The sequence below is a fragment of the Nymphalis io genome, chromosome 1 (genome assembly GCF_905147045.1).
Source record: "Nymphalis io chromosome 1, ilAglIoxx1.1, whole genome shotgun sequence".
Taxonomy (NCBI): domain Eukaryota; kingdom Metazoa; phylum Arthropoda; class Insecta; order Lepidoptera; family Nymphalidae; genus Nymphalis; species Nymphalis io.
In genome coordinates, this window is record NC_065888.1 from 5443342 (window position 1) to 5457310 (window position 13969).

The following is a 13969-nucleotide window of genomic DNA, read 5'->3' on the forward strand; positions in this document are numbered from 1 at the left end:
TAATTTTGTATCTGTAGAGATTAAACTTGTTATCGGCTGAATAAAGCTTAATTACTGTTTAACGACGCGAATCGCTGATTCGACCATCACAAAGCCCAAAAGGATCATTATCGAGAAAATAAGAATATAACTTATTCCTTAAAAACCGCCGTTGCTAGTATCCTTATATAAAAAAAAACATGATACAAATGTACGTATGAGACTACGATTTCACTTTTAGACGATTCTCACTAGCATTATTTGAACAAAACGATGACATCAAAGCCTCCGGCAACTTAGCGTTCTGATGTCCTAGTCGAGTCTAAGAACAGCCTAGTTGACAAGTGCATATTGCTCTGCAGTCGTACCAAAGGATGGAATAAAGTCGCATCAGGTTTCAAAGCTTCGGGGAAAAGTAAGCACGTTGTATATACTTTGGTTTTGTTCTTCTTATGGAGGGAATAATTTAGGTACCTAATTAATAAACAGACTGAAAATTTGAATTTGATATAAAGTTCGCCAAATATTCGATTGATACGTATATTTCATATACTTATTTTAACTTAGCATTTATTATTAATATTAAAAATCGAATATTAGATATATATTTTTTAAATCATCCTAAATAACAAAATAATATTTATTTTTTTACTACTAACAATCAAATGCCTAAACGTATTTTCTTTTGCTTCAGATTAATATATTTGAAAAAAAGATAGATAGAAGAACTAGTAAGTGTTTTAAAAAAAGTAAATAGGAAAAATTATGAGATATGTCTCATATGTCTTAAGTACAGTTCTCCTCAGTCAGTCAGTTTAATATAACTTCAAAGTTGCATATGTTTATTTCGCAGCAGCACGAACGACGCTTTCAAATTACTAAGACGCTGCGCATGTTCCCAAGTCGCTCTCTCGTACAGTTGGAATGAAAATATTTACGAAATTATATATAAGAACGATACAATACATGTTTCCTTAATTAATAGCGAGAGTCTATATGTTTTATTTAATTAATAATTAATAAACTAAGATCTTTTTCCTATATAATTAATGGCTGAATATATTCTAAGGTATTTTAAGCAAGGTCAATATTATTTTCATACGGTGTTAGTTATTAGTGAATACCTACTTTTATTCTCAAATATTCTCATTATTTGATATACCATAAGCTCCGATCATATCGTATATTTATGTATAAATTTCTTATCGTACCTTTATAAATCATGTCATATCTTTATCGTGAAACGGGTTATCTAACGTAAAAATAATTATTTGATTCGGACCTGCTGTTCCTCAGACTAACGCGACTAGTCTACTTCTATAAAATTACCAGCTAGTAAATTATTTTAATTACTATAAATATCTTTACAAATATTATAAAGGTTTTTACGCTTTAACATCTTAACCACTCGATCATCATGAAGTTTTGGATACTGATAACTGACAACGCAGTTATCAGGGGTACAGCAAAGAACATAGGGTACACCTCTCTTCCCCATTTCGCGGGCGGAAACTAGTATATCGTATAATAAACTTAAAAGACTTAAACATTTTTTGTAATATTTTGCTTCCATGAAAGTCAGCTTATATGCTATAATAACATATCTCAAATAATATGATATAGTGAGTTAAAATTATTTTTGTTAAACATATTTCGTTGCCTTAACTGACATCTTTGAAATCATCGTCACAGTTCTGAGCCATAGTACGCTCGCAATCAGAGTAAGTTCGTGCAATAAGTCAGCGCGCCATTTTGTGTTACCACCACTATTGTTTATTTCTCTCATTGATATTGTTTTGTGACGTGGAACAAACGAGGAGAAGAAAGAAATCTTCGTGTAAATTTTTTACGGAATTATCAAATGCAATTGAGATGGCCCGGTGGTAAGAACGCGTGAATCTTAACCGATGATCGTGGGTTCAAACCCGGGCAAGCACCACTGAATTTTCATGTGCTTAATTTGTGATTATAATTCATCTCGTGCTTTACGGTGAAGGAAAACATCGTGAGGAAAACTGCATGTGTCTAATTTCACTGAAATTCTGCCACATGTGAATTCTACCAACCCGCATTGGAGCAGCGTGGTGGAATAAGCTCCAAACCTTCTCCTCAAAAAGAGGAGAGGAGGCCTTTAGCCCAGCAGTGGGACATTCACAGGCTGTTACGGAATGTCGCATTGCAGTTATTTCAACATTTACAAATGTTCTGTTCATAGAAATAAAACAAAAAAGACAACACTATAATACCGTTTTTTTCTTTTCATCATAAGATGGCAGAGATATCTTTTGTGAAATAGACAGCGGGTAAGACAGAGGGTTAAAAATATGGACATATTTTTTGTGATTCTACTATCGATACTGAAATGCGAATGGCACGCGAGTCGCAATCAGGAGAGTGCGCCAGTAGAAAGAGGCACTGCAGCCGGGCGCCGTTATTCCGTGATTTTGCCACCGAGTACCGTATTGTTCATCTACTTTTTGACATTCATCGCAAATTATATATTGCAATTAGTAACTCTTATATTATTTTAAAAAAAACCCCTAATAATAAAACTAGTAATTAAACTATTGTACTATATTGCATTATATAGGTACATATGTATATTTATGTTATACGTCGACGAACGGGCAAATGGGCCACCCGATGGAAAGTGGTCTCAACCGCCCATAGACATTGATGATGTGAGAAATATTATACTATACATACAAGGCCCCGAGATGAGTATGTCAGAGAAACAATATTAAGGGCCGGAGCCGACACAAAAGCTAAAACAAACTAACGTTGCAAATATGCGTCTCATATTCCAAATTATGCCTTTGTTCCGATTGCAGTTGAAATGTGGAGTAATAGTGCAAGTATAACACCTCGTCTTATTGCCTCTACTGGTGACAGGAGGGTCGGTTCATTTTTCACCCAGACGATCGGAAATGCGATTCAAAGAAGAAATTCTGCTAGCATTGTTGCCACCATCACCACGTGGACCTAATTTGTTTAATTAATTTTACGAAAAGGATAAGCAGGCACGATAAGAGACTTAAAAAAAAACCTTATAATATGTTTCTTAGGAATGAATAGGAAGCAGTCTTAAAACAATCGAGTTAAAAGTTTCTTGTAGTTTGCAGTTATTCAATAGTTCTTAATAAAAGTTGAAAAATTGATTTGTTTCAACTGGCGAAGATCCAGATTCGCGTTTAAAATGTTCAGGCTTCGGGAGAAAAGTGAGAAAAACGTTTGGATAATTGATTTATTGCTAAAGACTAAGGTTGGAATTGGTTTCTCATTTTACTTTAAATTTTCTTCTTATTGAAAATACTGAAGGATATTTTATTAGGATTATATTTTATTGGGAACTAAGATATAATGTCCTTCGTGCGTGTAGTTACACTGGCGCTCTCAAGCTTCTAACAGGAGAACAACAATACTAAGTATTGTTGTTTTCCGGTAGAATATCTGATGAGTAGGTGGTACCTACCCAGACGGGTTTGAACGGGGTTACACAATTTTTTGTAAAACTATTGTAAAACTTTGAGATGTGTCACGCAAAACCACATACGTATATATTATAGATGGATTTGAACAAAACTTAAAGTTACATATTATTTATATCTTTGAAAAATAATTAAGCCTATATTAGCGTTTACCTCAGTCCTCGTCTTCCATCATTCATTAGTTTTAGAAGTAAAACGAAAACCCAAATAAAAATACTGTTTTATAATATATTAACTTGGATAAAAAGACTAGCGATTTAGAATAATAATGGTATTTCTCCGTTCCTTTACGAATGTATTTCCTGCTTATTGATGCAGTAACATTACTATCAAGTCTCCATTTCAGAAACATGAAATGTCAAGATTGTTACGACGAATCGCGTATTTTCTATACATTCTAGTGACATTTTACTTTGAAATAACATTGAAAAATGTGATTTAAAATCTACATTTATATACATTACAGTACAAATTGACCATTGTACATGTGTGAACAAAAAACCTTAATAATTGAAATAGTAAAACCTTTTATTAAAATTGTAACTAGTTTTTAGTAAAATAATGTATATAATAATATAATATTAAAAAGAATAAAATTATTTATTTTATAAATTTATTAATTTCAAACCATATGGCGTTCACAAAGCTTAATTCATCAAGTGGACTCAATCCGAAATATATAAAAAGTAAAAAAACAAAATCACTCACAAGGTATACCGACGTCGTACACGTCCGTTCGGTAATCACGATTGTGTTTAGATAAAATATAATAATAACAAAATAAACAAGCGCAGTAATCACCTCATGTCAAACGAATGGGGACTGTTGTGACCATGAGATTCGAGAAATGAGAAGACTCTCCTTCTATTTTATTATCTACTGAACTCACAATTGATGTCATAAAAATCTTAGTCATAAAAAAAAGGTTATAATTGTATTATCTTTGCATTCCTTATATAGTTTAAAGTTCGTTGTTTATTAGAAAAGTTTTGTTATTCGGTTTTTCTAAAGATATAATTTTTTTTAAATAGTACGTTAATGAAAAACAAATAAACACGATTTATTTCTTTACTTCTTGATTTATATAAAAAAAAAAAAACAAAAAAAAAGATTGAGCTTTATGGGCCTTCGTAATAATGACTGCCATTGTATACTACCGGGTATTTATGTTAAAAGACTTCTTACCTTCTACATTACAAGCTGTAAAACAGACCGGAAGACACACCTCAAGGTTAGTGGTCACATCTGCACAAACACTGTCAATGTTGTATTTCTTATTTCTATAATTATACTGGCCCCGTCATTGAAACCGGAACACAGCAGTTCAATGTATTGATTGTTAGCGGTAAAATACTGGATGATTCGATGGCACCTTCACTGAATTGACATAAAGCAATTGTACTAGTAATCTATTTAAGCTAAGGAGTTGCTATGATTTTTTTTTCTGTTGCTAGTCTACCTTCTTTCTTGCATGGTAACAAACAGCCTGTGAATGTCCTACTACTGAGCTAAGGCCTCCTCTCCCTTTTTAAGGAGAAGGTTTGGAGCTTATTCCATCACGCTGCTCCAATACGGGTTGGTGGAATACACATGTGGCAGAATTTCAGTGAAATTACACACATGCAGGTTTCCTCACGACATTTTCCTTCACCATAAAGCACGTGATGAACTATAACAACAAATTGAGCACATGAAAAATAAGTGGTGCTTATATGCAAGGGTTTGAACCCACGATCATCGGTTAAGATTCACGCGTTCTTACCACTGCGCCATCTCGGCTAGCACTGGGCCATCTCGGCCATCTTTCTTCCATATAACTTCCAATTTCAAATCATGGTCATTATAGTGTAAGGTCCGTGCCACTTCAAATTCGAGTTTCATCATTCGACATGACGGTTGAGCGACGTTAAAATATTTTAAACGAATGTTTATTAAGTGTTCGAGTGCCGTATTTTCGAAATTGCTTTCAATTAGCTTCGTAACTGGTCATGTCGATTACGCGACACAGTAAATATTTATTTTACGGTTCAAAATTAATGGCTTAAAAGTAACATTTAAAATTTTATATCGTTCTGAAGTTTAAATAAAAATATATTTTAAGATTGGGATATAATAACAGGACTCCGTACATGAATAATAATAATCTAAAAATAATCTACTTCGAGATTTATATACATATGTTGAGTAACACCGAGTTACTACAGCGGAACTTTGAATAATTAACCTGTTCAGGAAGACGGAACAATTTACCAGTTCCTCTTAGCCACCTGCGCCAAAACTCTTGACTAGCATTAAATAATTACACAAAAATATTTTTAAACTCTATTTACATTACTATATGATACAGTATCGCGTAGCATTTAATATTATTTTGTAGGATCAAAGTTGCAGAGATTTCTCTTGCACTTCATAGCTTAAGCTGTTGCTTCGAAGTTGCTGTCTTATGGCTTGTGTTATATGTAATCGGATTATTGAACCACCTGATCTTGATAAAGGTTATATGTTATATAAAAGAAAAGACTTTTTTTTCGTAGTAGACCAAGCTTTTACGACATGATTTGTTGATACCTACTATTTTTTACTCTTGGTTACTAAAGTGCGCAAACTAAATGATTTCGAAATGCCTTGAAATTAGCATTTGCGGTTTATTATAAGAATACAAAAGAATATATAACATCAATAATAAACAACTCAAATACTCAACAGAAATACAACATTATATGTAATAAACTTATTACAACGACAATAGATTGCACATCATTTCTGTCACAATGAGAAATATATTTATCTAACTGGAAAAGTATAAACGATATAATGTATAAATTAAAAGATAACTGAACTTGGTTTTGCTAACTAAGATGTTGACGTTTTTGGGATTTCGTTCTACTATACTATTTGTATGATTACCCTAATCTTCTAAATAATAGGAAAACAAATCAGTTTAGTCAACAAAGTTTATACATCTGAGATAAATATCATCATCATCGTAATTCGCTTGGCCTTATCCGAGTTATTTGGTTTGGCTATGTTTTATAATACTGTAAGTTAAAAATAATTAGGCCGACTGTCATATCTGGCGGGCTATCTGGCGCCTACTCTTGTTGGAAACCCTATCCCTATCTGTTAGGTTTTTTTCCACCATCGTACTGGTCTTTGATTCGACATTCTGAGAGATCGAACATATGTGAACTCCACAATTTCTCTTAGTCGGCCTTTTCGACAATCACGAGTTGAGTGCGAGTGGACTCAATTATTCTCTGACGATAATTTTAGGATAAAGAATAGCATAATGAAAGAAAATATTATCAAATGAGCTGGCTTAAGACTAAGTGTAAAACTACTCAGAAACCTTATATTCATTTTAATAAAAATAAAATATGTGCCAATGAATGTATTAAGTAAGTAAACATAGTAGCCAATTTTCGAAAACTAATTGTCAATACAAAATAATCTCTTTTACGACTAAACCAGTGTATCGCAACTTTATATCCGAGATCAGGAGCACCCCTATTATAAAACGAGCAATTCACCCGTAATCGTAAATTTAAATCACAATTTAGGGAAGAAAGGAAAAATATGGCGTAATAAGAATATATTAAGCACAAAACATCCGTGATGGAGCCTCACTTCCTTAAATTGAAATAAGGGTGCGGATTCTTACGTACTTCTTCGTACATTACCTACCATTATAGACCAGATATTAATAATATTCATAAAAATCTAAACTAATTTTGTTAAGCAAAGGTAAGCGTAACTTGTTAATCAGTAAATATGTAATGTTGTTCGTCGAGCCTTCCTTTCTGTGTTTCAGATTAAACTTCATTTTACAAGTTTCATTTAAGATTTCACGATCGTGTTTGCGATGAGGTTCGAATTTTTTCTTGGACACAGATCGACCCGACGACGAGGAATTGAAGAATAATTTCAAAACGAATATCGGTAGGGCGTTAACTAAATGAGGTTTTAATTATGTGTGTTTTAATCTGTTGTTAATGTTAATTGTAATTGTTAATTTTTGTACTGTGTTTGGTAAATTCTTCTATCATATGTAATTAAGAAAGTATTGTCTTAAACGGTGAAGACGGAAACATTATAAAAAAGTAACAGCCTGTAAATGTCCTACTGCTGGGACAATGCCTCCTCTCCCTTTGGAGATCCCTCCCTTAATCCACTACGCTCCAATGCGGATTGGTGGACCAATCAACCGAATTTGAAATTAGATACATGCAGGTTTCCACACGATGTTTTCCTTGACGGCCAAGCACGAGATTAATTAAACACAAATTAAGCTCATGAAAATTCAGTAGTGCTTGTATGAGTTTGAACCCGCAACCATCGCCACCAACGCGTGAAACATAATCATGTTTCACGCGTTCTAACCACTGGCTCATCTCGTCTCGGAAACAGTAAACTTGTTTGAAAATAATAAACATACCATAAAAAAATTAAACCAAATACCAGAAGCCGAACATAAATTTGAAACTTTTTTGTATGTTTTTAAAATTACCATTTGCTACGTGCCGATGATTAAGTATTTTTCAATTAAACCGGTTCATGCAATTACCATCATCGTATTTACAAGGCAATTTTCTTTCATATCTCGTTACGGCCACTCTTTCATTATACGGCTGCGTCGAATGTAAACGAGTAAATATTTCTTCATAATCAATTATAGGTTTAACTAAGAAAAGTAGTTCTGTCAGTACTATATCAGCGGTTATAATTTAAAATTCAAACATTAAAATTCCAATTATTAAATACAGAAGTTACTTATTTATTTGACAAACACAATAAATTATAGTATTTCTTCAGTTTAATGAAAATAATATATTTTATACCTAATTCTAATTCTACTACGTAACCGCAATTTAAATATTGCTGTTTGGAGGTAGTATTTGTATGATAAATGGGTGGTACTTAACCAGTCGGGTAAGTAATTTAAAAATGTTACTCTTATGATGCAAATAATCTACTTATACCATACTAGCTTCTGCCCGCGAATCCGCCCTCGTGTTTAAAGGTTACATAAAAGTAGCTTATATACTCACTTGGGGTTCAAGCTTGCTTCATACCAAACTTCATTAACATACTTCACTTCAGGTTCTCTGGACAAACAGACAAAGTTACTTTATTTGAGATTTTCAAGTATTTTAATCATGTTTAGAATTACATGCCTTTTTAAAGCTAGTATTGCTTTTTAATGGAAGCGGTATTCAAACCATTCCCTCTTATACGATGGAGGTAACATTTTATATGTTGTTTCGGTTTCAAAGATAATGCATTTTTATGATAAGCATTATTCCATTAATATTTATTTTTATAAAATAGTTCTTGGCTGTATAAATGTTTACACTTACCAGTAAGTAAAAAATTAAATAATTTGTTTCTACTTTTAAACAGCCTATACAAAAGGAATCGTTTTTTCACTATTTTATTATATAAACTCGAATAAGCATGACCTGACTGACACCCAGAAATGACTCCAGATGAAGGAACTCTTTATCGGTATACAGTAAAGACAAAATTGTTTCTTACAAAGCAAATTTGCTTAAATGTTAAAAAAGTACCGTTAATTTATTAAAACAGCCGTTACACATACAAACATAAAAGACGGTAAAAAGAATATTTATTCATATATCCTTATAATAATATACGCAAAATAATAGTCTTATTATTTTGCGATATTTTATTGATGCATTCCAAAAACCATTTTATACAACAATAGAGAAAAGTATTAGAGAATTACGTAAAATATTAAAGTAAATAAAATATTATACATTTGTATCAAAGCTAACAATAAGACTATATTGATACGAATAATACGAGGGGATGCACAATGGCGTGGTTTAGCATCAACTGACATATCACATAAAATGCATTTTAGTTCGACTTTTGTCTAAAAAAATAAAATATTTTTGTAACGTTGCATATAAAAATTTAATAAAAATAGATGACCAGACATAAATTCATTATCTGATATTAAAAGACACCCATTATTTAATTAGCAAAATCAATTACTAACGCAAATATTGTACATTGTATTTTAACCTTAATGCCGTTGTTAATAAAGTTTATTTCCGTGTCGCTTATATATGCATTTATTATGCTCTGTATCCCGAAATTGTAGTTGTGACATCATGACTATCAAATATCGCGTCACCACACTAAACATCCGCCCAATGACGCGGCGATATATAGTAAAGGTCTAGATTAATTATAAACAGAGGTTACTTAAATTTACTTATTATCTTAAAATATACTAACAATGCAAATTAAGTTTTTGTAACCAAATATTTAAATAAAATAAGTTACCATTTTTTTATAGTTTTATAATTAAAAGTTTACGTTTTTTAACTCATGTTTACAGTTACTAAACCACAACTAATTGAATACTTTAACTGTTATTGAAAATCGACGACTATTGAAAGGCAAAAATTTTGGATTTATTCTGAAAACAATATTTAAATAAAAGTGTAGAGATAGGTACAGAAAGTTGATTGGCATGTTATATATAAATATATAATTTAAATTGTCTATATTTTATTACGCTACAAAATAGTTCTACAAAAAAAACAACATGGCCGACAAACAAGCGGATAAACTGTCGCGCACCCCAACAGGGTCACATGACACGCCATTTTTGATACAAAAAACTTCTAAGGGTGGAACTTGGCTACGGTTTTAATGAAAATATAAGGTACTCGACGCATCAACTCGAGGTTAGTTAATAGGGATTAGAATTTAAAAAAAAAGATTAAATTTACATAAAATTTAGATGTCGAAGAAATTACTACACAACTATAACTAGAATTTAAAACGGAATATATATTTGCTTTTCGTTAATCCAACCAACATAATTTATTTTGATACAGAAATAAATATTAACACTTAAAAGGTTTTCCTTTACAAATATAGATATTATATACTGTCAATCGACTATAAACAAGAGTCCTCTGCTTCTTTATACTCGTACAATTTATATGTACGTATATATTGACGTACGTTACGTGTAAACAAACAAATGAGTATAATATTTATAACCTATTAAGCTATTAGACATTTATGTAGTTTAATTTTTTTTACAAATATTGATTCTAGAGTAAAAGACACAAATTTAGATAATAACCCAGGTACAGTAAGGTTCGAAGAACAATATTAGGACAGGTTAAAAAACCAAGACCGTTTCCAAAACAGGAATTAAACGTACGAACAAGTTAAGAAGTGGTTCAATTTTGCTGTATCTTGTGTTGTAGTACTACTACTTTTTACATATCGACTTTATTATTTTTTATTATTCGCATAAATGCACACAAAAGCTAGTCATATAAATAGGTTAATGCTATTATTATCTATAATGAAGTCGAGGCGTGGTCCGTCTGTGTATACAAATCAACCCCAAGCAAACAAACATATTAGCAGACGGAGATGTTTAAACTGTCCCGTCGACACTCGACAAATAACAAAACTTTTTTTTTTTGTAAAAACTTCTTACCGCATCGACAGCCACAACGTCAATAAAAAATGGACTAGAGTCTCGACAATTAAGTAATATTCGCTTTTATTGATGACGAATAAGCGTTTTTTTAGCGTTTAAAGATTTATCACATTTCTTTGTCACTTAAATGAAAAAATAACACAATTTTGACAATTTTTTGTTTCTAAATGTAAATTTTATTCAAGTAGTATTCAGGATATTTCTATTGTAAATGAACTTTAATATATATTTTTTAAATGTAACTAAAGATGGTATCAGTAGAATTTAAATTCGGAACTTATCATTAATATTATTAATAGCCATTCGAAATTTGCCCTAAGAACTTGCTAGAAAAAAGTATTTTCGATTAGAATTAATTTCAATTTAATACTACTGCTAAATAAAATAACAATAAATATAATAATATCTTTAAATCAATTCCAGACATTGACATTTTTTGTGACTCTCCCTCAATCTTTAGAAATAAGTTACTTAATCATTATAAAATGCATGATTAGTTTTAATAAATACTTTTAATAATTTTTAATTATGATTTCACCGATTGATTTTTTATTATAATAATGACATTATTTATTATTTAATTTTTTCATTTTTTTTTTAAATTGCTGATGATTTTTTGTTACTTTTAATTAGAATTTGATTAAATGGATGTAATTGACATGCATATTAGATATACTATTATTGTTTTATAAATTAATCTTTTCAATGATTTATATGTATGTTGTAAATCTGCTATTATAAATAAATAAATAAAAATAAATAAATAAACAATTTCTCCAGCTATTAATTAAAATCGAAACAAGTCAGTTGTTAATTCAAGTGAAATTAAGCGAGTTTTCGTTCCAAATATATTAAAAGCGAGCTATTAATACGTACAACGTACATTACAGCTGGCTGACGTCTTTACACAATCTCTCCATTAGAGTAATAAATAAGCTGTCATGAATCTACTTATCTATACATAATATATAAAAATGAATGTCTTTTGATTTTCATTTGTTCGTTAGTTCACATTTGTAATTGGTGATAGGGCTTTGTGAAAGCCCCTCTGGGTAAGTACCAACCACTGAGTAAGAACACAGTAATATTTATTATTGTGTTCTGGTTTGAAAGGTAAGTGAGCCAGTGTAAGCACATGCACAAATGACATAATATTTTAGTTTCCAAGCTGGTGGCGCAATAATAATGTAAAGGTGATTAAAATTTCTTACTGTGGCAATGTCAATGGGCGGTGGTGACCAATTACTGTCAGGTGACCCATTTGCTAGCTTTCAACCATTATAAATATTTAATAATAGTAGTTAAAATTTTGTACAGTATAGTGGTTGATGGCAGAAAGCAGCATCAACGTAAAATAGGTTGCAAGGTCGAGTACCTTTATAGGATAGAGCTGTCCTTTACAAAAAACATTAAAGAAGCATTGAACGCCTGGCATCATGGTAAATAGTACATAATAAATCTAAACAAATTGTAAGCTGTAAAAAAATTATAAACGATACATTCTACATATTTCAATGAAACGTTGAACTGAAATGAACATATTTCAATAAAATGCTATATGCATTTTGATAGTTTATAATATTTTATCGCCTACGTTGCTAAAGTTACTCCAACTTAATTTCAAGTCAGTCAAACATACAGTATCGGAGATCTATGTCGAGTTAGCCAATCAGTGGTATTTCGCTTATATCTATACATATATAGAAGATTGATTTGAAAAAATAACTTGACTTATTTCAACAGAAAACATTTAAATCTATAATTATAAACGGTTACGAGCACACATAAGGCGTGGAAAGCTAATACGTAATTATTTTTATCGCACCAACAGAAAACGGATATGTTTGATTTAATAGTTTGTATAAGCTTCATTTGAATATAAATAAGAACATTGACATTATACTGTTGAAATATAACATCATAGCATTATAAACCCTATTTTTTAATACGTAAAGACTAAAATTATGTTTGAAGCTTCCGAATCAGACGAGAGTAATATTGTAATGTACCCCCTACATTAACAAATTTAAATATGCTGAATATAAACCTTTTGATTAGTCAATTGAGTCTTATTTGTAGGGTTTTAAGGTTCAATGTCGAAAACCTTTGTCCACAAGGTAAAAAATATATTTTGTGATACGTTGACCAACCGATCAATTAGGCGGCGTTATACTGAACGCCTGCGCCGACGCGATATGACCGCACACAAACAAACAAACACAGAATTATGATTATAATTTGATAGCCGTATTATCAAAATCATCAATCATCTTATACTTGAAATATTTACTATACTTAATATGGTCAGATTTCTAATACTTTCTTTTTTCCCATTATTTAGATAAAATACTGTAGATTATTTTCTCATAAATTTTATTAATCAGTAGATGCTCCGCGTGGATTCACCCGTGTTACTAAAATGTTCAGCCTCGTGGCTCATAGCCTAATGTTATTGTTTATACCTTTCTCAACAAATTGGCTATCTAACGCAAAATTATTTTTTTAAATCGGACTGATGCTGATAGTGTTCAAACAAGCAAACTCTTCACTCTTATATATTAGAAAGAATAAATTAACCGAATAATTATAATTTTTTTTATAATTTTGATATCTAAGAAAAAATTTCTACGTCCTTGTCCTTTTAAATTCCTTTAAATGTCAATCTGCCAAAGGGTACATAAAAACTCTGAAATTTAAAATATATTGTATAGTAACAATAGGTATGGTAATGGCGTTATTGTTAAGTTGTTGATAAGTAATAACAATATTTAAAGAATGAAATATTAATAACAAATATTTTTTTACCCGCGAAGTTTTCGGTGATTAAAATTACTGTCCATCTACTGACCGTATGTAAAATATCACGAAAGAAGGACAACCAACGAAAACGAAACACCAAAACCTTCACATTTATAATATTAGACATTTATTAATATTAGATATTTAAAAGTAAAAAAAAAATACTCGTTTGAAAATGTCGAAAATGTCATGTCGAAAATGTTCGCTA